This window comes from Mauremys mutica, chromosome 5 (genome assembly GCF_020497125.1).
Source record: "Mauremys mutica isolate MM-2020 ecotype Southern chromosome 5, ASM2049712v1, whole genome shotgun sequence".
Lineage (NCBI taxonomy): Eukaryota > Metazoa > Chordata > Testudines > Geoemydidae > Mauremys > Mauremys mutica.
This window is the reverse complement of record NC_059076.1, coordinates 90,876,456-90,898,015: the sequence shown is the minus strand read 5'-3', so window position 1 is coordinate 90,898,015 and position 21,560 is coordinate 90,876,456. Positions and strand designations below refer to the sequence as shown.

General features: G+C 41.1%; 1 protein-coding gene across 3 annotated transcripts in view; it reads right to left on the bottom strand.

Moving 5' to 3' along the window:
* Window positions 1-21,560, bottom strand: part of DLC1 (DLC1 Rho GTPase activating protein) — a 374,569-nt gene that overhangs the window by 175,737 nt on the left and 177,272 nt on the right. The window lies entirely within an intron of this gene.

The window sequence follows — 21,560 nt, the reverse complement described above, 5'->3', positions numbered from 1 at the left end:
TGGGCTCCCAACCCCAGCCCTGGAGTGCTGGGGTCCCATTGCCCTGAGCGGCATGGCCCCAGCCCCAGCACCAGCCACCCCGAGTCCTGGCAGCACGTTGGCCCAACCCAGCACCAGCCAGCCTGGGCTACGGAAGAGCAGGTAGGAACTGCAGGAAGAGGCCTGGAGGCAAAGCGTGGGCGGGTTTATGCCAGGCTTTTTGAGGAGGCACAGCCTTCCCCAGCCTATGATTTCCACCGCCCATGCTCTGAAGGGATTTGGCAAGTGAGGTATATCTAGTGTCAACTGGTAGGGCTGAGATAGCCCAGAGGAGAGTGCTTGCATGGCTGAGAGGCTGGTTCGTGTTAGGGAGCTAACAGCCAGCTGGCATAGGCAAGACTCCCTCACGCTGGAGGCAGGTGATAACAAGGTGACACCTAGAAGCATCACAACCTCATTCATGAGTGGCTGGAATTTAGAGTCTTAATACTTGGACATTCAAAGTCCCTCTTCAATGGCCCTGTCATGATCAAAACTGTTACTATAAAAACTCTGAAGGGAAGGCATCTAAAAAACTGTCTCCCATGACCAGCACCTTTACCAGATGATGACATTTCAGTGCCTGCTCTCTTCCTGTCCCCTTGACTGCTCGAGAATTGCGGACTACGACATCTCTTGACACCATGGCCTACTGAACTTGAAGAAAGGGATTGCATGAGAGTAACTGTCTTTCCCAGTGCCTGACTGAAATAACTGAAGTGACACTGCATGAGCGCGATGGTCCTTCCCTCCCTGACACCTTGTTTTAGAGCTAGGGTTGTCAGACATTAAAAGTCTGGTCAGCGATGCAGCGGGGGCCTGGGGCTAAGGCAGGCTCCCTGTGGCTCCCAGGGAGGCTCCGTGCACTGCCCCCGCCCAAGTGCCAGATCTGCAGCTCCCATTGGCCAGGAACCACGACCAATGGGAGCTGCGGAGGCGGCACCTGTGGGTATGAGGGCAGCGAGCGGAGCATCCCTGGCTGCCCATGTGCCTAGGGGCTGCAGGGGCCTGGCGGCCGCTTCCTGAGAATTGCAGTAAGCTCCGCAGGGACCCTGCACGCCAAACCCCTCATCCTTGGCCCCACCCCAGCACCTGCACCTCACCCCCCTCCCACAACCCAACCTCTATCCCAGCCCGGTGAAAGTGAGTGAGGGTGGGAGAGAGCAAGTGATGGAAGGAGGGAGGATGGAGCAAGTGGGGGTGGGTCCTTGGGGCAGAGGCGGGGCCAAGATGTTTGGTTTTGTGCCATTAGAATGTTGGCAACCCTAGTTAGACCCTCTGTACTTTTCCTCTAGGTATTTGGTTACCTCTTCCTAGGATGATTGGCAGGCCCGAAGAGGATTTTCTAAAGCAGCAACTAATCCTTCTTTCTTTTTCTGGGCTCATCAGGTTTTTGTCACCACCACAAGTGTTCCCATTTGCTGCTGTTTCTGTGGTCACACATGCTCCTGTGGGACACTGCCACAAACCAATCTCCAGCTTCCCCATTTGCTATTTCAGTATCTACAGGAATACCTACGCTCTCAGCTGCTGCTGCCTCTTTTGGCCTCATGCTTCTATGTCTTCCACCTCCAAGGAATCAATACACATAGGTCCTTCCTTCACAAATTCATGAGAAAATGTTTTCACAAAGAGGGGGCTCCTTTCACATTCCAAGCTGGCGTTGAGTGCCCTGAAGCAGGCCCAGCCTTGACTTAGACAGACAAAGTCCATATCCCTAGCAATGCTGCTCCTCCACAGTAACAAGCTACCTTGCCTCCTTGTCCTGATCCCTACTGGGAATAGGACAGGCCTCCCCCAGCAGACTGAAATTGCCTCCCAAGAGAAGCTATGGAAATTGGCAACAACTGTGAAATTCAAATCCAGATCAAGATTTCCACAAAGTCCAGGGTTTGCAAGACCCAGGCTTTGGTTCAATTCAATTTATACACATAAATTAGACACAGTAGGAATTTATCAGCAGTTACCATTAAATGGTACTTCTGGGAATTACTGCATGACACAATATGCAAATCAGCTCTGATAAAAGGGCTACTGAGATATCTGGTACATAGTAATGCACTGGTCTTAAAAGGGGTGATTGAGTTTCCATAATATCGTCAGAAATACGTTTTCAAGAGTTTTGAGGATGGTTATGTTTGTGACAGTGTCAGAAAAGGTGCTGAAGAGTAGCTCAGGTACCACTCAAGGTGTTTCTGTATGTAATAATTAGGCACTGAAAAGCTTAGGTCTGGCAGATGCAGTTTAACAGCTTACATGCGTTCATACATCCACAGTAAAGTGAATCTGGTTTCTGTGTCTGAGTCCATTGGAATTGCTGTAAGGCATTACACTGCATAGTCATATTTGGATCTGTACATATATGATTTTATTTATTTATGTTGATACACACACACACCATTTTTGACCACGTTTTCCAGTTCTAATCAGATGTTAAACTTTTCATTTTGCTTAACTGGACAGCATCATTATTACTATTTGTACTGCATTCACACTTAATGGACCCAACAAGGTAGGGGCCCACTATGCTAGGTTCTGTATTAACATATCAAATCTTATCCCAAAGTGTTTCCAATCTTAGTTTAAGTTCAGATCCAACAGGTGGATGCACCAAACAAATGTGGGGCAGCAGGAAGTGTACAGAAATACAAGGGTGATCTTTCATATACAGAACGAGCTTAGTTGGCAGCATTATTCAGGCATCGTGGTAGACGTGACTTTTAAAAAGCCATTTGAAGGAAGATGGGGTACTGGCTTCATGATGTTCTGGGGAGATTTTTAAGGCATTCTATGTATAATGGATGACACTGAAGAAAAGTGTGACAGTGTTTGTGGGAAGGGAAATAAAAGGTGGTGGTGTTTTTACAAAAAATGGTGGCAAAACCAGTTAAATCTAATCATATTATTCTTGTGTGCTAGCAAAAAGTTACACATGCAGGGACCAAAAATGAAGAACCTCCCTGAATTCTATGAAAATCTCCAAGAAAAAGGATGTAAGGGAAAATATTTTGTTCCTCAACCATGTGAATTTGCCTCAACTATTTCCCTGCACACCTTAAAATGAGAATACTGTACTTGTAAAATGCTTATTTGAAATACGGAGTCAGTTGTTGAACAGAACAGCTGCCACGATAAGAACATAAGAACATAAGAACGGGTCAGCCCAAAGGTCAATCTAGCCCAGTATACAGAGAACAGATCAGAGTTCTAAGTAGCTGTTATTAAAAATCGGAAACAAATATATCAAATACATATATATCATATGTATATACATTTCAAATGGACAAAATTAAAATGTATATCATAAAATAGAAATATATAAGAGGCAGTAAATAGTGCAATTGACAGAAGGGCTCCAAGACTTAGTCCTACAATATTCAAAAAGGCCCTAAAAGGTTCTGTCTTGTAGGAATCATAGCAGCACATAGCAAGTCTATGAGACTATGAGTCTATGAGAGCACAGAATCTTCATTAATTAGGTTAGTTTTAGATAATTTATTCTTTAGTTGGGAAAATAAAAGAATAAAACCCAACTATAACAGTTCAGCAGCTTGTGTATAATATTGTCAGCCAACAAATTCAAAATATCTAGTGGTGAAAAAATATGTCCATATTTATACAAACTTTCAAAAATGCTCTGAAATACCTTTTTGATGAGAGGTGGAGAATTAACTTTTATCACAGAGGCATTAATTTGATTAATGAATTATCTTGGCCTTGCTCATTTGTGCTTACAAGACAGTCTCTTATTACTTTTCTCGCAGAAAAATCTTTATGCCCTTTTCAAAACTTATTGTGCTTTGGAAGTGAAAAGATTATTGAATAATAATTTTTCAAGATTAATTTTAAGACAATATTTCAAGAAATCCAATCAATTTATCATTCAAAGAGAATTATAAAGAAATCATGCCTCACTCAGTTATAACTCCATTTCCATTGCAGTTTGGTCAAAAACATACCCCAGATTTTCACCCATAATACTTTTAGAAATTCTAAAAAAATTCTCTGAACCACAGAAAATTTTATCTATCGGAGAACAGATTAGTGAGCAAATCCAGTATCCTTTACACAGCTGGGAAAGACCTAACTGGCAGCGGATCTGCTGAGATTCCAATGAGCATGTCAGGCTTGGGGGCAGGATGTAGAGAGCCTATGCATGGGGACTCCACATCAGGGCCGGCTCTAGTAAGTGTGGGGCCCGATTCGAATACCCGGCAGCAGCCTAAGTTAGGCACTCTTCTTTAGGGTGCGAGGCCTTCTTAGGTGCAGGGCCCAAATCAGGAGAATCGGCCTAAAGCTGGCCCTGCTCCACATTCCCTGAACACTATGAAGCAATACTCTTCAATGGATCATTCTGCAACAGCGTAGACAACGGTAGGGAGAAGTTGGGGCTTGGTTTGGTGATCCTGGAGCTTCTTCACTGCTCCAAACCTCTACAGAGAGAGTGTGGGATTAGCCAAGCTGCTGTTGCATTCCACAAGATGTGATAGCAGCCTGGGAGTGGCTGTGTGTGCGCTCCACACCCTAATGCCAGGATGTCAGTTCTCATAGATTCCCTATGCAAAGCCTGTTTACTTCTTATGCACCCACTCTTCTCCCATCTGTGCAGGGACAAATCATACCCAAGCCCTCAATATACATATGGCAGTATGCATTATCCAAGGGTACAAAATTTGTGTATGATGAAAAAGAAAAACTGAAATAATTACAGTACCTAAATTTTAATTAAAAAGGAGTAATTTGAAAATCAGCAGCATATATTTGAATATGAACCCACAGTGGGCTTCAGACCACATGCACGTAGTTATAACACACACAGCTCTTAGGGGTTCACATCATTCCCACAGCCTTCCAATCAAGACACAAAATACTTTTTAGACAACTAGCTTTGAACCTGAAAATCTTGCATGCTACAGTGGAGTGCATTGTCAACAAGCCAAGAGCAAATGAAAACAAAACGCAGTTATGGAATGTGACAAAGTTTCTCAATTCACAATGAATACTTTCGTTTCAAAAGATTCTGTAACTGGGTATATCTTCATTCTAGCCTTTGAGATAATTAAACATGTGACTTTTAAAGGTCCTACCTGGGAAACTGTTTAAAAGAATGTTTGAAGAAGTTCAAAAGAGTGATAATGTTGAGATGTTAACAGTGCAGGGCAGAGTTAAGATGGTCTGGGTGCTTTGACTTACCTGAACATGTTTGGATTTCTTTTCAGCATAACCTTAACTCTGAATTTTTGGGGCTTGTAATGCTTGGTTTTGGGGATAATTACATCTCTGTTGTTTTTACCCGTCAGTTACTAATACATTCTCTTAACCTTAACTCTATTTCAAAGTAGTTTTTGTCTGGGAATACGAATTAGCCTTTACCTGCACTAGGAACTTTGTCTTTTATTTAATAACACAAAAGGACCAAACACTTCATGAATTAAACCTTAGTCCACCCACATTCCTGCCATGATTGACTGCTGCTGTTGGCTCTAATTTTTAAATATAGTAAGTAATATGGAAATGGTGGTATTTTACATATGGAATTTTATGGATAATGAACAGGACACATCTGGCAATATAGCTATGTAATTTTTTATGGGGTAAAATGTTGAAAATTTAAATAGTCAAAGAATAATAAGGGACAGATGATGGAAGGAAACAGGAATTCATGGTTTGCCATTGTACTGTGGGAGAATATTCCAAAATATGCTCTATCTGCAGTATAACCCAGTATTGCCTGTTTTTCCCCCTTGGAAGCATTATTCTGTTTAGATTGCAATCTGACAAGGCTGCAAACTCAGGAAAGTATTAGCCTTGCAATGCTATCTGCTGCTTACCAGATACTCACCGGGATCTACTGCTCCTTATCAGGAATCTGAAAAGGTCTATTTGTGATAAAAGCAAATCTTGCCCCCTGTTCTGGGACTGTGAAGGACTCCATACAGAGCATAAGTGATGGAATGGGGGAAGATTTTGGGAGGCTGAGTAGGATATATATATTCCATGCATGCTGTGGAACCCAGCTTTTTGCCTAGTGTCATACAGGCGATTAGGGGTGCGGATTCAGTGGATCAATCACTTTGTAGCTGCACTAGCTATTGCCCCAATGGAGTGAGAGCTCAGGCAGAGTAGAAAAATTATTGCAGCTTCAGAGCTTTAGTTGTCGCTGAAGACTGGCTCCCACATACACTTTTGATATAGGCACAAAAGGCTGTAAAACTGTCCTGAGGCTCTACTCTGTCCTCTCCAACCTCCTACTTCGACAGACCTTGTTAGAGAGTGCTGCACTCTAACAATCCCAGGGTTGTCTAGTGTCCCAGCCGTTACCAGCTGCCAGAAATTAGAGGAGTCCTGAATTTCCTCTACAGTTATGCCAGGGGCTGAGCTAGCCCTTGGGTGAGAGGCATAACGGTGGCCTAATGCCAGCTTTGGCCTTCCTACCAGGAGTGTTGAGTAGAGACTGGTGCATCTGATGTTCTAGATTACTGATTTTTCCTCTTCCCTTCACCAAATGATGATAATAGCTACACTGCTTGCAGGCCCAGCACATACCACCACCTGGGATGTAATTCCAGTGAAAACAATCGCTCTCCACAATTTCCATTTTTAGTAAAAGTTAAAAAAAATAAATCTGACAATGACTCAGTCAAGGAAAGCATGGGGGAGGTGGAGGGTTTGTGAGACCACCAATTTTTTTATTCAGACACTGAGACATTTGTGTTAGAAGACAAAATGTAAGCAGACTAGTCTCTTTGTGACACATTTTCAAAGTATTGCGTGTGGCATTCATCTCTGGGACTTTCATTGGGAGACATCAGGGTAAAACCCCATTCAACCAGCTCATCCCCAAAATGGACTATTGCTGGATTTTAAAACCAAATCTTTCCCCCAGAGACTAACCTGAGTAAACTGGCTAGTGTGAGAGAGGTCAATATGGATTGATGGGGCTGGGGGAAAGGAGGGAGACAAACTTTTCCCAAAGCCATGGAATGTTAGCAGAGTGGCTCTCCTACCACTACTGCACCCTCAAAATGTCAGGTAGCACCCTTGTCAGCTTTGCCTCCCCTCCACAGAGGTGGGGATATGTCTGGTGGACCCACATTGTCAGAGGCATTAGTTCTGCACCTAAAACCTTCTCTGAAATGGCAAATGAAATGCACCTCCATTTCCATCGGGGGGGAGGGGGTAGATGGTGGTACTTTTGCAGCTGCCTTCTTCAGGATTTCTGAATGGTTAGGGAATCATCAGCTGTCAATTGCTGTACATTACTTCATAAAAATCAACTCTCCCCTGGCTGGCCTGGCAACACAGAGCGTCCATCACTGCTCACCTTTTGAGCAGTGCTGGCATTGTAAGGATCATGGTGGAGAAGCAGTTATGTCTGTTTTGTGTTGCTGCAATCTCTTGCTCACTTAAGGCCTTCACAAGGGTCGATATCTGTTTCCACCTGGGATGAATTAAGCTGAATCTCTATAAACATGGATTTTCTAGTGTCTATAAGCTCTGCCATTTACATTAAAATCATCCATTAATTTTAGTTTACAGAATCAAAGCTGTGTCCATACCAGAGAATGATACAAGTTGTTCATTTTCCTTAATTTAAGTCAGAGGTGGAAAAAAAGAGGATCAGATGTTGACAGCCATTAAAAACAAGCGAGATAAAACAAAATTACTGCCTAAAATGTCTCTCAAAGTTAAATCTGTATGTAGCTTATTTTGTCTCATTTTGTATCACTTTGTTTTCAAGCTTGCTTTTTTTTTTGGTCTCATTTGGTGAAGATGAAGGTAAGGAATCTTAGGTAACAGATCCCAGGAAATGAAATGATCACTCTATTTTTAGCTGAACTGCAGTGCATTTACACAACAAAATGCTTTTTTGTTAAGAAAACAAGGCAGAGGTAAGTTGGAGTCATGGGAACTGGTGAAGAAAGCAGTAGAAAGCATAAAAACTCAACACAGATGTAGTAAAGATTTTCCAGATGTGGAATTCTTTCTGTGGATCAGTAGATTTAGCTTGGCTTACTGAAGTTATAACTTTTATCCTGGAAAAAATATCAGTATGGCTCATTTCTTATCTCTCAGTCTTTTAATGTAGCTAAATGTAATTTACTCTGCTAAAGTTTTATATCTAGGTATCCTTTATGAAAAAAGTCTGACTCTCATTCCCTGTAGTTTCTCTTATATATGGCATACATTGCCTTATTGGAAATGCCTGTGGAATCCATTACAGAAGTTAATAAATATAGCAACTTCTCAAACTGAAAACGTCTCCCAATGTTCATTTATACTTCGTCATTAAGAAATAATACTATGCTACAGTTATGTATTTATTCCAGCTATAAACAACTCTGGAAGTTTTACAAAAGTCTTTGGTTATAATTTGCATTTGCCTTCTTTTTATTTTATTTTTTTTAAAAGTCTTTAGTCTACCCATTAATTCAGGGAATGGGCTGCCTGTGGTGTAATTTAAAGATATGTTTACAGATTTTGAGCTCCTGTCTGATTTAATTAAAAAAAAAGATTTTTTTTAATATCACTATGTTTCTTGTAGATTACTTCTTCCACAGAGGTGAAACATAGAATGCCCTTAAATTGATGATAATTTGATTATATAATCAATGCTTGCCAAGTGGAAAAGACATTTATATAATAAATTCACTGAGCTCAGTGCAAATATCATCAAGTACAGAAAAAAAACATAACAGAGATAAAGCTTCAATATGCCTATGCTATATTTAGCATTTTACTGACAGACTCAAAAATTATTCAGTTATTAGATGCTTCTATATTAAATGGAAAATATAGAAGATTAATATATATGAGATTAATTTTACATCTTGGGTAACATTTGGGATATATTTTATCCATATACAGGGTCAAATCCTGAGCCCAGTGAAGTCAGTGGGAAATCCCCATTGACTTTAATGGGGTTGGGATTTCATCCATGATGCCATTTTATTAGAATGATATGTGTGCCATATAAGAATTTGAAATATATTAACTTATGCCTGGAACATGTGGAAATGTTTTTAGTTAATTCACATGCTTTGGTCCAATTTTGTAATTTGATTTCCAACCCAATATTTCGTTTCCATTGCTGTTTGACTGATGATCACTACCCATTATTCTATTTAACAGATTTGTATACAATTTACAAATGTTTTTTTCTGACATAGTTGCCTGAAATACAGTATGATGAAGTTATATCTGATGAAATAAATAACTTTGTTCTTTAAATATATTTATACTTAAGTCAATCAACAGATTGACATTCATTCCTGGACAAGATCATGAGTTAGGCAGCTTGCCAAGAGCAAGCTTTTTTTGGGGGGGGGGGTGCTGTTGGAGCAGGTATTTTGACTACTGTTCTCTAACTTCAGGCCTGTAGTTTGGCATTCATTAAAATCCCTGATTACTTCCCCTTTTGCCTTCCAGTTCTACTGAAACATGCATTTTGGAGAAATACTGTACTTGTCCAGTGTTCCCAAATCAGTTGCCAAATGTGCAGTTTCCTGTCAACCTGAAGCACTGTGACTGCTTCATTTCCTAGTGAGTAGTTTCCATTGGCAATTAGACCTTAAACAAATAACCACTGGGTAAACTAAAGAGGCAGTTCTGCCAGATAGGCTTTTAAGAAGTTATTTGTTTCAGAGTCTAAATCTAGCAAACCCTTACTCAGGGGATTAATCCTTGCTCACATGAGTAGAGTGAGGTTAAGCAGGACTGAATCCAAATGTATACACACCATCTATTAGTTGTGTCTACAGGTTAGCAACATTTCCAGTCCTCTCTTTGTAACACTCAGGTGAATTAAACTGCAGTTTGATGTATTTTGCAAACTTTAAAAAATGTTACAGCCACACAAAAATTACTGAAAATTCCCTGAAGCTGAAATTTTGTTGACAAAATTCTCATGAAATTGGTGCAAAAGCATTCAAGCGCAAAAACCTGTTCACATTATATGCTTTTTGCAACACTCCATAGTTTCTACCTGCAAGGTTCCTACCTTGTTGCCCATCCAGTTGGGCTGGCCTGTGATCCTGTTGCCTACACAATGCAAGTAACTAGTCTGCAGTACCTGGCATTTCCTTCTTGGTGGGGAACATGACTCAAGAAGGGATGTGCTCTAATGACCACACCACACTTTTAAGCGGGGGATGTAGGGTTGCCAACTTTCTAATCGCACAGAACTGAACACCCTAGCCCCGCCCCTTACCCACCCATTCATGAGGCCCCGCCTCCACTCACTACATTCCCCCTCCCTCGGTGGCTCATTCCCCCAACCTCACTCACTTTCACTGGGCGGGGATTGGGATGTGGGAGGGGGTTCCAGGCTGGTGGGTGGGGCTGAGGGATTTGGAATGTAGGAGGGGACTGTGGGTTGAGGCAGGGGGTTGGGGTGTGGGGAGTTAAGGGCTCTGGGGTGGGGCCGGGGATGAGGGGTTCAGGGTGTGGAAGGGGGCTCTGGGCTGGGGGTTGGGGTGTGGAGCAGGTGAGGGCTCTGTCCTGGGTGAGGGGTTTAGGGTGTAGGAGGGGGCTCCAGGCTGGGGGTGGGGCTGAGGGATTTGGGGTGCAAGAGGGCTCTGGGTTTGGGGGGGTTCAGGGCTGGGGCATGGGCTTACCTTGGGCAGCTACCGGTCAGTGATGCAGCGGGGCTAAGGCAGGCTGCCTGCCTGTCCTGGCACTGCACTGCCTGTGTCCTAGAAGCAGCCACCAGCACTGGTGCCTAGGTGGGGGGGGGGGGGGCAGGACGCTCCGTGTGCTGCTCTCACCTACAGATACCGCCCCCCAGCTCCCATTGGCCACAGTTCCCAGACAATTGGAGTGCGGAGCCAGTGCTAGGGGTGGGGGTAGTGCATGGAGTCCCATGGCACCACGCTAGGAGCCAGACCTGCTGGCCACTTCCGGGATGTAGCGCAGTGCCAGGACACGTAGGGACTAGCCTGCTTTAGCCCCGCAGCAACACTGAACGGACTTTTAATGACCCAGTCGGCAGTGGTGACCAAAGCCGCCAGGGTCCCTTTTTGACCCAGTGTTCCAGTTGAAAACCGGACACCTGGTCACCCCAGGAGGAGGGAAGGATCTTGGCCAGCTGGCCGAGAGAAAGGGAACAGTGCTCTATGGGTTGTGGGGTGTGAGGGAAAAGAGATCAGAAGCTGCTGCAAAAAGGGGGAAATGGTTCAGCATGGTGATGCTGACTCATCTCCTGGACTGGAAGGGTTAAAAGGAGCTGCTGTGGGCATTGCACTAGCTGTCTTTTTTTAGGGGGGTTGGGAAGGAATTTTTCCCTCACCACCAGATTGGCCTAGGTGGCGTGGGGGGTTTTCACCTTCCCCACAGTGGGTTCAGGGAGGGCTTTGTGGACGTGAGGCATGAAGGGAATTACATAATGTATTGCAACATACACCCTAAGTGTGGGGCGGATGTCCAGTGCAGGTACTCCACGGGTATGGACTTACCATGGGTTTGTACAATAGAGCCCCAACCTAGGTTGGATGATATGAGCACTACTATGTCAATAAATAAATAAAGCTGGTAATAACAGCTACCCACCCAAAATATTATAAGTAAAGTGCTATGTACAATACAGACCAGTGTTTGGAAACTAACTTGTTTTTAAATGATTTTAAAATGATCATTAAATTGTTAAATAAAAATTTATCTAAAAATAAATGACAGTTTGCTGAAAATAACAGTCCTCTCACTTTTCCCATTTTTGCTGGGACTGAAAATGCTTTAATTATGAGATTTTAATGTGGTATTATTTAATTGATAGATAAGGCTTATTATGAGACATTTTTATGGTGGATCACTGCACAGTAAAATGTACATTCTTAACCTTAAAACATGTTTAAAACACTCAGTTCAGTGTTAATGTATTTTTTTCACACCACACAGAGCTCTTTGATAATAAGTACCTTGTCATAACAAAAGTATGTATTGCATTAAAAACACACATTAGGTTTGACACTGAAAGGACAGCTGAAAGATTTAGTGCAATGCCCAGCAGCTGTGAATTGCTCAGATACAGCTCTATACATCTTTATTCCTGTCAGGTGAACGCACCTTACCTATAATTATCCAATAATATATTAGGTTTGGTTTTGTTTTTTAAGAAGCAGCATGTTCCCTGCCGGAAAGCCAAGTATCTTACAAGTCAGCTATAATCCCCATACTAAAAATCTTTGTTAATTTATATCTAAGGTTGCTCCCATGATTCATATAATCCTTATATAAACAACATACAGGTAAGCATTTACAAGTATGAAATTTCCAGTTAGAATGTGAACAGAATTATCTGCTCTTGTTTTGCTCAGAAGACAGGGCCTCTGATAATTCAATTGAACTTCTCTTTGTCGCCATTTCTAGGGTTCATTGAAAATTATGAAAGAAGGAATGGGACAAATTAGCTACTTAGTGGCGTCTGAAAAATATAATATTAACATGTTGTGTGGCACTTGTTTTCAAAGCAGTAAGAATTAAATAAAAGTTTTAAAGGATTTTTTTTCATATTGTTTATCCATATAGCAATGAACTAGTCTTTTCTATTTTGCTTTTACAACAAACCTGAAATAATAAATGAGGCCTCTAAAACCAAACACCCTGGTTAAAAAAGACTGAACAAAGAAGTTGTAGAGATCATTACATAAAGTCTTATAAAAGTTACACATAGGAAGGAGTTAAAACGGCAGCTGGAGATGGGGTGGACAGCAGCTGGATAAATAATTCTGAAGTATTTGATACTCAGAGATTCTGCTTTTTATCACATACATTGGGATTTACTTTAATATCACTTGACTCCTTTCGCAGAGTTTGTATTAAGGTTTTGTGGAAGACTTTTGGATCTCTTTCCCATTTTTGTGATAGTCATACTATGTTGTGAGATGTGACAGAACAAGAAAAACATTTCAATGCACAGCCAGACATGGTGTATGTTTTAAAATAATCTGTTGGCAAAATCCAGAAAGGTGAAGAAGTTCAATCAGGTGATGTACCCTACATCAAGGAGACAGATGATGTAAAATGTAGCCTCCATTCTACTGTAAATTTACACATCTTCTGGCTCCTTGATAGTTAAGTTACATCTATTTAAGCTCCCTCATACATTGGTAAAGTGGGTGTAAGCAGCTGTAAGGAAGTATGAGTATGAGTAAAGGAATGTAACTTACACATGACATCTGAATTTGACACATGCATATTTACTAGAGGACAGGTTCTCAACCTGGAACCTTTCTGGTTGTGAATGGTACTGTTGATTTTGTTGACCTGAGATGACTAGCAGCACTAAGACTGAGTCACTGTTCACACTTTCCAGGAGGTGGAAACCATCTGGTTGGGTTTTCTGCATTTTTAGAGTACCAAAAGGGAGTGGCTCCTCCCTTGAATTTGGGCCATTCCAGAGGATCAAGCAGAAAAGATGACTATTATTTTAGTTAGGAATGACTTATGAAGAATACATGACCATGGAATATTTTGCAGGAAAAGAAAACATTTGCAAGACTTCATGATTCTGTTGATGTCAGACTAACACAAAATCTAAGCACCTTCTACATTTTGGAGAAATTTTAATCCAGATCTATATCTCAGCTCTGTAACTTGGTTCTCAAAAGCTTATATGCTACTGGGGAATTGCTCATTAGTCAATGTTCAAAGGGGTGAAATATAGAGCTGGGAGAAATTTTTAGAATGATTAGTTTATTTGACGAAAGGTGCAGTTTTGGTCAACCCAAAACTATTCACAAAATTTGACACAAATAATTTTGTCCATTCACAAAATGGCCAGGAGGTGGAGGCTGTGCGGGCACTACCCATTCCTTCTTATACCCTCAGCCTAGTGGTTAGGGCATTCACATGGGATTTAGGAGCTTCTCTCTCAGAATGAACACAGCATGGAATGTAAGTACAGTAATTATTCACAGAAGCAACTATGGCAGCTAAATTAACAACACTGCTAAAAAATATCCAAATCCATGTATTATGAAAAGCTTCCACAAACAATGATATCAATTATTTCACATCCTTTAAAAAAAGTGTTGTCAGGAACTTCACCATGAAATGCCAGCCTCTAGCAACTAGAGGCATCACAAACCTTCTTTCCAGTAATGAGATCACATAAATTGTCAGTAGAACAGTGAAATGCAAAATATGTCCATTAGCATTTATTGATCTTTGGCAGTCATCCATGCAAATTCAAACAGCATTGTATTAGCTGTTCTTTAGAATTACAATCTGGAAGATGAGGACTGCTCACCTGACATTTTTATCTAGAAAAGAAACATTAACTAAAATAATACTATTGGGGAAAGACTAATGTGCTATCAATTTGTAGATGAAAGATTATCTGATAGCCAAGAACTAACCGGTACCTCAAATCAAGTTGTCACAAGAGCAACTGCTACTGTACAACTGCTCTGCTAGAAATAGATATGAAATGATTGAAATGGAGGAAGGACTGTTTGAACTCATGCAGTATATTCTATAGTGCCAGATAGAGCATGTCATATAGCCTGCACATTACTACTATGTAAAAATTTTCCTCTGACTGGGATACTGATTTGTTACTAGTAAGTTAACATGTTTTGCTTGAATTTCTGCATATCTGCAAAGCAATGCAATTCAGTCAGCAAGACCCAATTTTTCATGCAGCAGTTTGATCCAAGTTTCAGAATGGCTATGTGATGACACAACTTAAATGACTTAAAAAAAGTATGCCAGCTAACAAGTCTTATACAAATAAATTGCAGACTCCGTGCATTTTTGAAGCCATATGTATTAAAAACTCAACCTGTTTTCTGCAATGAACTTGGAATTCTTGCTCATGTCCAGCCTAAGTGGGTAATAAGATTTTCTGACTCTTGAACACATCTGTAAAGACAGTATAGTGTATTTTGTTTTTCAGTTAGCGCTCCAATTAGAACAGAATTAAAGAGCTCTCCCAAGCACACCAGGCAGTTGGGCTTGTGTGTCTTGTTTACTGACAGAAAAACCTGTTGCTACTGAATTTTAAAGTTCTTCCTGCTAAGAACTCTCACATACAGTCTTGACCCATCTTGTCATCACTCAATCACTTTATATTCTGCAGCTCATCTCACCATGTGGCAGCGCATTGAAGATCCTCAGCTGCCTGACACTGCTGATTAGAGCCTGAGAGGGGAAATACCCTGCAGTTAAGGTCTCTTTTATCATCTCTGTATTTTTCCTACTTACAGATCAAAGGCTACCAGGGAAATTAACACCCAAGAACACTGAGTCTGTGCTTCATTACACAGTGTATTTACTAAAAGTCTAAAACAGATACAGACACAGGAAAACTTGGTCATTTTTTCCAAATTCTACTATCTGCCACAAGAAAGTGTTTGATTGCTACATTCTATTGTAATATTACTAGTATTGCATTTGGGGAACACTCAAAGACTTTCTATTGACCAGAAATTTCAAAGGTAGCATGTGTTTCAGAGAGGAATGTATATATATTTTCTTGCCCCTAGAAGCAAAATTATTCCAATGTAGACAAGAGTGGAACATCATGTATGTGAGAAACATAAAAAGCCAGACTCAGGTACATTTACTTATGCTGAATACTACCTCCACAAGAAGCCCTGTGAATAAAAGGTGGTCTTAAAATCTGCACTCTGTAGCATTTTTTAGTATTTCAAGTAAGATGGAATATTTTGGTAGTACCAATAACACTGTGAACAGTCTATTCACTCTGGCTATTTTAATTATGAATAATTAAAACCAGAGATGGATCCAAGAAGCAAAATATGGATATGGATTTCAAAGCCCAGTTTCCTCAGCGTTTGGATTGGTCTGAGCTCATACCTAATTACAAACATATTCTGTTTACATAATAAATAGAGTGCAGCTTATACCCAGGTCACTAACTGTAAGTTAAAGTTGCTAATTGTACATTGAGCTTAAATACTATCTATCTGACAGCTACTATATGTACAGGAAAAATTGATTATTAAAACTGTGAATATTATGGAGTTTCATCAGGTAAATTCATGAGCAAATCAATATTTATTAAGGCTAGACTGGATCTGGCCCTGATTAAGGGATAGCACATTACCTCAGGAGGAGCTTGCACCTCAAGGAAGTAATCTGCTCTACTCCTTTCCCAGATTACTTTGCCGCTCTTATTGGCTTTGTTCTATTGGTTGCCATGCTATAGGGCCAGAGTCAAGATTCTCCTACTCCTGACCCATATAGTAGGGATAAAGTGGGGTATCAGGCACATAGCTCCTGCTTTCCCCTCCATGTATGAGCCAAGATATATGAGGCGGCTATGCAGGGAATATCATATCTTTTTTTTCTCTGTTTGGGTGTCTTAGACCTAGGCACGATCTAGCCCTTGATGTTAACTTCAGCTTTAAAACCTTTAATTTAAAACCCTTTCCCCATTGATAGAAATGTCAACATGATTAATGGAATCAATCAGACTTCATGGTGCTCTCAAAGCATCCCGGTCAAGGGCCGTTCTGACCAGCAGGTAGGCAGGCTGCTCATTTATAGTATCCTGCTACAGTGACCCCACAATTAAAAGGCTTTCTTCACTTTCCACTGCAAAAACTTTTAACCACTTATGCCTTCTTGAGGTTGACAAAAGAAATAATGTTTTCAGATTATATTTCAACTAGGCTTATGTCATAGGTCTCACCCCCACTTGGAGCTGTTGGGTTCACAAGATGGGGACCTGCACTGGTTTCCCTCTAAACTAAAAATCCTAGTTTAGATCTGGTAAAAGCTGCCACCACCCAATAATGTACGTGTATTGGGACACAGTCCTTCCCCAAAATCCTTGGGGATCCCAAGAGCCCCAAATCCATGGAGTTCTTACACCTAGGAGAAATAAACCATTCCCCCCTTCTTCTCTCCCCCCTCCCTTTTCCTAGGAGAGATACCGGGATCCAACTACAGAGGGATGCCTCCCTCCTCCCCTTTCCCTGAGAATTTACCCAAGGAAAGATTAACCAAGTCCTTAACAGATTTATTAAAGAATAAAAAGAAAGTAACTATCTCTGTAATACCAGGATGGAACAATACACAGAGTTTAACCTATAAACCTGGAGAGAATTCCCCCTCCCCCTTTCTTTCTCAGTAAAAGCAAAGTAACAGCAAACAGAAATAAAGAATTTCCTTCAGCAAACACACAATTGCAAATGTAGAAATCAAATTATAAGACTAATCCGCCTTTCTAATTAATACTCATTATTGGATAGTAGGAACTACTCCAGGAGAACATGGAGACATGACTGGCCTCTCTTAACTCCCAAGAGAGACTCTAACAAAGAACACAGACAAAGGCTTCCCTCCACAGAGATTTGAAATTATCTTGTCCCTGATTGGTCCTCTGGTCAGGTGGTCATCAGGTACTGCATGTTAACCCTTTACAGGTAAAAGAGACCTTAACCCTTAACTATCTGTTTATCACAACTTACAAACAAACAAAATCTAGCTGACAGTTTCTCCTCTATATAGACTAAGCCCTTCTCCTAGCTGGCAAAAATACAAAATGGGCAAAATATTTAATGAAAATAAGTAACAACTGTGCATAAACACATATAATTAGTGATGTGTGAACCTCCAAAGATTTGACAATTTAGTTCAGTAAAGCACCTGAAAGAACTAATTCTCTGGCACCTTTATAATAGGAAGCCTTGGGAAAACAATTTTTTTAAAATTAGATTTCCACATTTCTGAACCAGAAAACCTGAAAGAACGGACTCACTCTGTATTTCTTTATTTCCCTTTTCAGTCCTGGATGAAACCAGGTAGTGCAAAGTTGGGAAAAAAAGGAACAAATGCAATTTATTATTATAATAAACTTTTCAGAATGTCAAAAGTGGTTTGGTTTGAGCTTTTGAGTGAAATTTCAAGTTAGTAAACAGGTTCCGGTAGAATAAAAACTCTGTATACTGCAATTTTCCGAACATCCTAACACAAGGATACTTATGTAGTTTTCTTCTATAATATATTTACAATTTTGGTTTGTTTGTAGCAAAATAAACAAAAGCAGTTTTGTTAATTAATGGAATGAGTAACTGAACTTCAAAGGCTTTTTTATTTTATTTGTAATGTTTAATTGTAAACATGTAGACAGTTTATACTAAGTGGTATAAAAAGCTTTAAGAACATTATTTTTGAGATCCTGCCTAATTCACTCATGGCTTTATCTCTTGTGATTTATGTGTAACACTGCAGTTCTGTGTGGGTTATTGGCAGCAGGGACAGAACCTGTAATCTCGGGATCTTAAAGCATGAGCTTCTATTCCTTGAGCTAAAAGAGATAGCTCCACTGGATAAAGATGAGGCCCAAACACCATTAGAGGCATACAGAGTGCCACATTGAGTGGAGGGTGGGTTACATATGACTCGCTCCCAAATACATGCCCATTGCAGCTGCTAACAAAACAAGCACAATCTGCAAACTAGCTGAAAACAAGGTGAGCACTTCTCCATGCACAAACACTCCTCTGTTTGATCAAGTTGGTGTTTTGCATGTGTGCTGGGGACACATGTATTTCTGGTAGCCAAAAGTTAATCAGTCACATTTGGACAGTTGGCCCTGAATGACAAGAAAGTGCTTTTGTTTGTAAAAATAAATAAAAAAGAGAAACCCAATATAATATGCTTAAACTCTAATCTGGGGAAAAAGGGAGAGAGGAAATTGTGTATGTTAAGCATGTGTGTGTGAGCTACATGCCTCTACAGACTAATTATGGGCTGAAAAATCTTTCACCTCATGTCTAGCCCAGGTTAACAGTGAGAGAAAACATGGTCTTTTGGCTGAAGAACAAGACGGGAAGTCAGAAGATCCGTGATTTTATTTCTGGCTCTACAGAAAACTATCTGCAGCTCTAGGAATTTTGCCGCCCCAAGCATGGCAGGCAGGCTGCCTTCAGCGGCTTGGCTGCAGAGGGTCCGTGTGCCTGTGGGAGGTCCTCTGAAGCCACGGGACCAGCAGACCCTCCGCAGGCAAGCCGCCAAAGGCAGCCTGCCTGCCGCCCTTGTGGCAACTGGCAGGGCCCCCCCCGCGGCTTGCCGCTCCAAGCACGTGCTTGGCGTGCTGGGGCCTGGAGCCGCCCCTGCCCTGGACAACTCTCACTGTGCCTCTGTTTCTCCACATAATAAATTGGGATGATACTGCCTCACTATATGATGGTTATGAGGATTAATTCAAGTTTTTAAAGAGATTTGACTGCCTTATACAGGAGTTGCTATTTGGTCTATGGTTAAAATATTGTGAATAGTGAACAAAAAAGTCATTACTATCTGATAGCTGCTAGATGGTTGAAATTAGAGATCTCTTATGTTACTAAAAGATAAATGTCCACCATTCCAGTTGTCAGTTTGTACGCTAGGGCATTACCTAGCGGATGCAGCCACTCTATTGGAAGAGAGCATCACTTCTCTTACCATTTTCTCCACTGCCCTATCCCCTTCACCCCCTTCCCCTCAGTGTCCCCCCCTTCCTTCCCTTTAGTGAAACTCCTAGCTAAACCCACCAAACAGTGGAATTAACATGTTTGCCGCCACCACCACCTCATTGCTCACTTTGCTTGTGCGTTGTACCCCTTTCACCCCCCTGAGTTTGTTTTATCTATTTAGATTATAAAAACTCTTCAGGGCAGGGAAGAGCTTAATTTGTGCTAGGGTTTGCAGGGGCTCAGCCAGCAACCATTTTCACCTCTTGTGGCAGAATGTCAGTGGCATTTAGTAAGGAATGCAATTCTACACTTGCATGGAAAGCATGACCTTTCGTGTATGGCGCGTATGAGGTCATGTTGCGTGGAGGACATCATTTTATTCTAGGAACAGTATTATCATTCTTGCTTGAGCCCTGGCCCCTCTTTCTTTACAAATTAAGCACTGGAACAGGGACTGTCTTTTTGCTTTGTATTTGTAGAGCACTCAGCACAGTGGTCATGGCTCAGTTGTGTTCTGAGGGACTGGGGCCTTCTCATTTGCCATGACATTGTCCATCACTGGCTGGAAAAGAAGGGCATATCTAACTCAGTTTCAGTCTTTTCTCTGAGGGCATAAGGAACTGATCTTGCTTTAAAGTATTTTGGTTTGACACCATCTTGGATATAAATCCTGTCTGTTAAACCTTCCAAAGTCTTAAATCCTTCTTTAAAAATGACTGTATGAGCACCCAAGACTTCCTGGAGTGCTGGTGTTTTGCTAGGGTCTCATCCAAATATTTCCTATAATTCAGTTTTAGATCTTGTAACCAATCTTTTTCTAGCAGATTTTGCCTTTGTCCCCAGATTCCCAGAACCAGTAACTTTTTGTTTTTTTTCCTTTTTTGGCTTTTATATTTTATGGGGCTTAGCACAGAACCTACCACCCAGACAGGTTCTCTGGTGTAGGACACAGGAGTCACTCCAGTATTCACTAGTGGGCTCAGTACTGCTTTGCACTGATGCACAGTGGAAACACCGCTCCAGAACCTGGAGTCCCTTCCAGCTTCCTTTGCATTTTCTTTATTGAATCTGTATGATTTACTCTAAGTGCAAATGTTGTAAGTTTCTCACTGCTGCTTCTATTGTTGTTCCGCTTTCTACTGCTTTGAGCCAGGGTAAGCTCTTCCCTGCCAGGAATTTTCTGTGAATTCTCTCTCATTAGTAATGCCATAAACAAATCTGTCCCACAGCATATCCTCTAGGACATTTCTGAATGAATAATATTCTGTTAATCTTTTTCGCTCTGTCACATATACAGGTACACTTTCACCTGGCCTCCGCATTCTACTAGGAAACTTGAAACATTCCACAATAATGTTTGGCTTTGATGTGCAGCGCTCTGTTAACCTCTTTTGCAGGTGTTCTAAACTTCTGGTGTCTGAGGTTCTAACAAACTCCTTAAGAGAGAAAGTAGATTTTATTGCCACGGAGACTGAGGAAAATTGCTTTCTTTTTGTCCATTATCTATAATCTCATTTGCAAGAAAACAGTACCCGATCTTTCCATACATTCCTGCATTAAACTCCAAGTTTCCCATACATTGCCATTCTTATGTTCTTTCTTGTCACCAGTTTTTTAAGGGCCACTCAGTGCACAAGGAACGCATTCTACTTACAATACTGAAGGCTGGGAATGTGCTGCTTTATTCAACTATATACAAACACAGTTGGGGGGAAAAACACACACTAATTAAAAGAGCAAGTAAGGGAGGGATGGAGCATGACTCCAACAATTCATAATACTCTGAGTCACCTCTTGATGACCACTTTAACAGTAACACCACCACCACCACCACAAAAGAAGAAGTCCTCTTGCAAATTTTACAAGTTATGGTCTTGTTAAATATTGGACATAGTTTTGGGAATTACTGTGAACTTTACCAGCTAAAATTGCTAGTGACATCCTGGAAAATCAGCTGCTTTAACATAGCTTTTCTTTCTGAACATTGCTTAACCAGCAAGCTAAACAACAAAAAGACAATCTCTCCCCCCCACCCCACCCCAGAAAAAACCAAACAAACCCACCAGGCCTGAAAATGTCACAAACATCAGAAACCAAACTCCAAGTTGTGTCTAAACA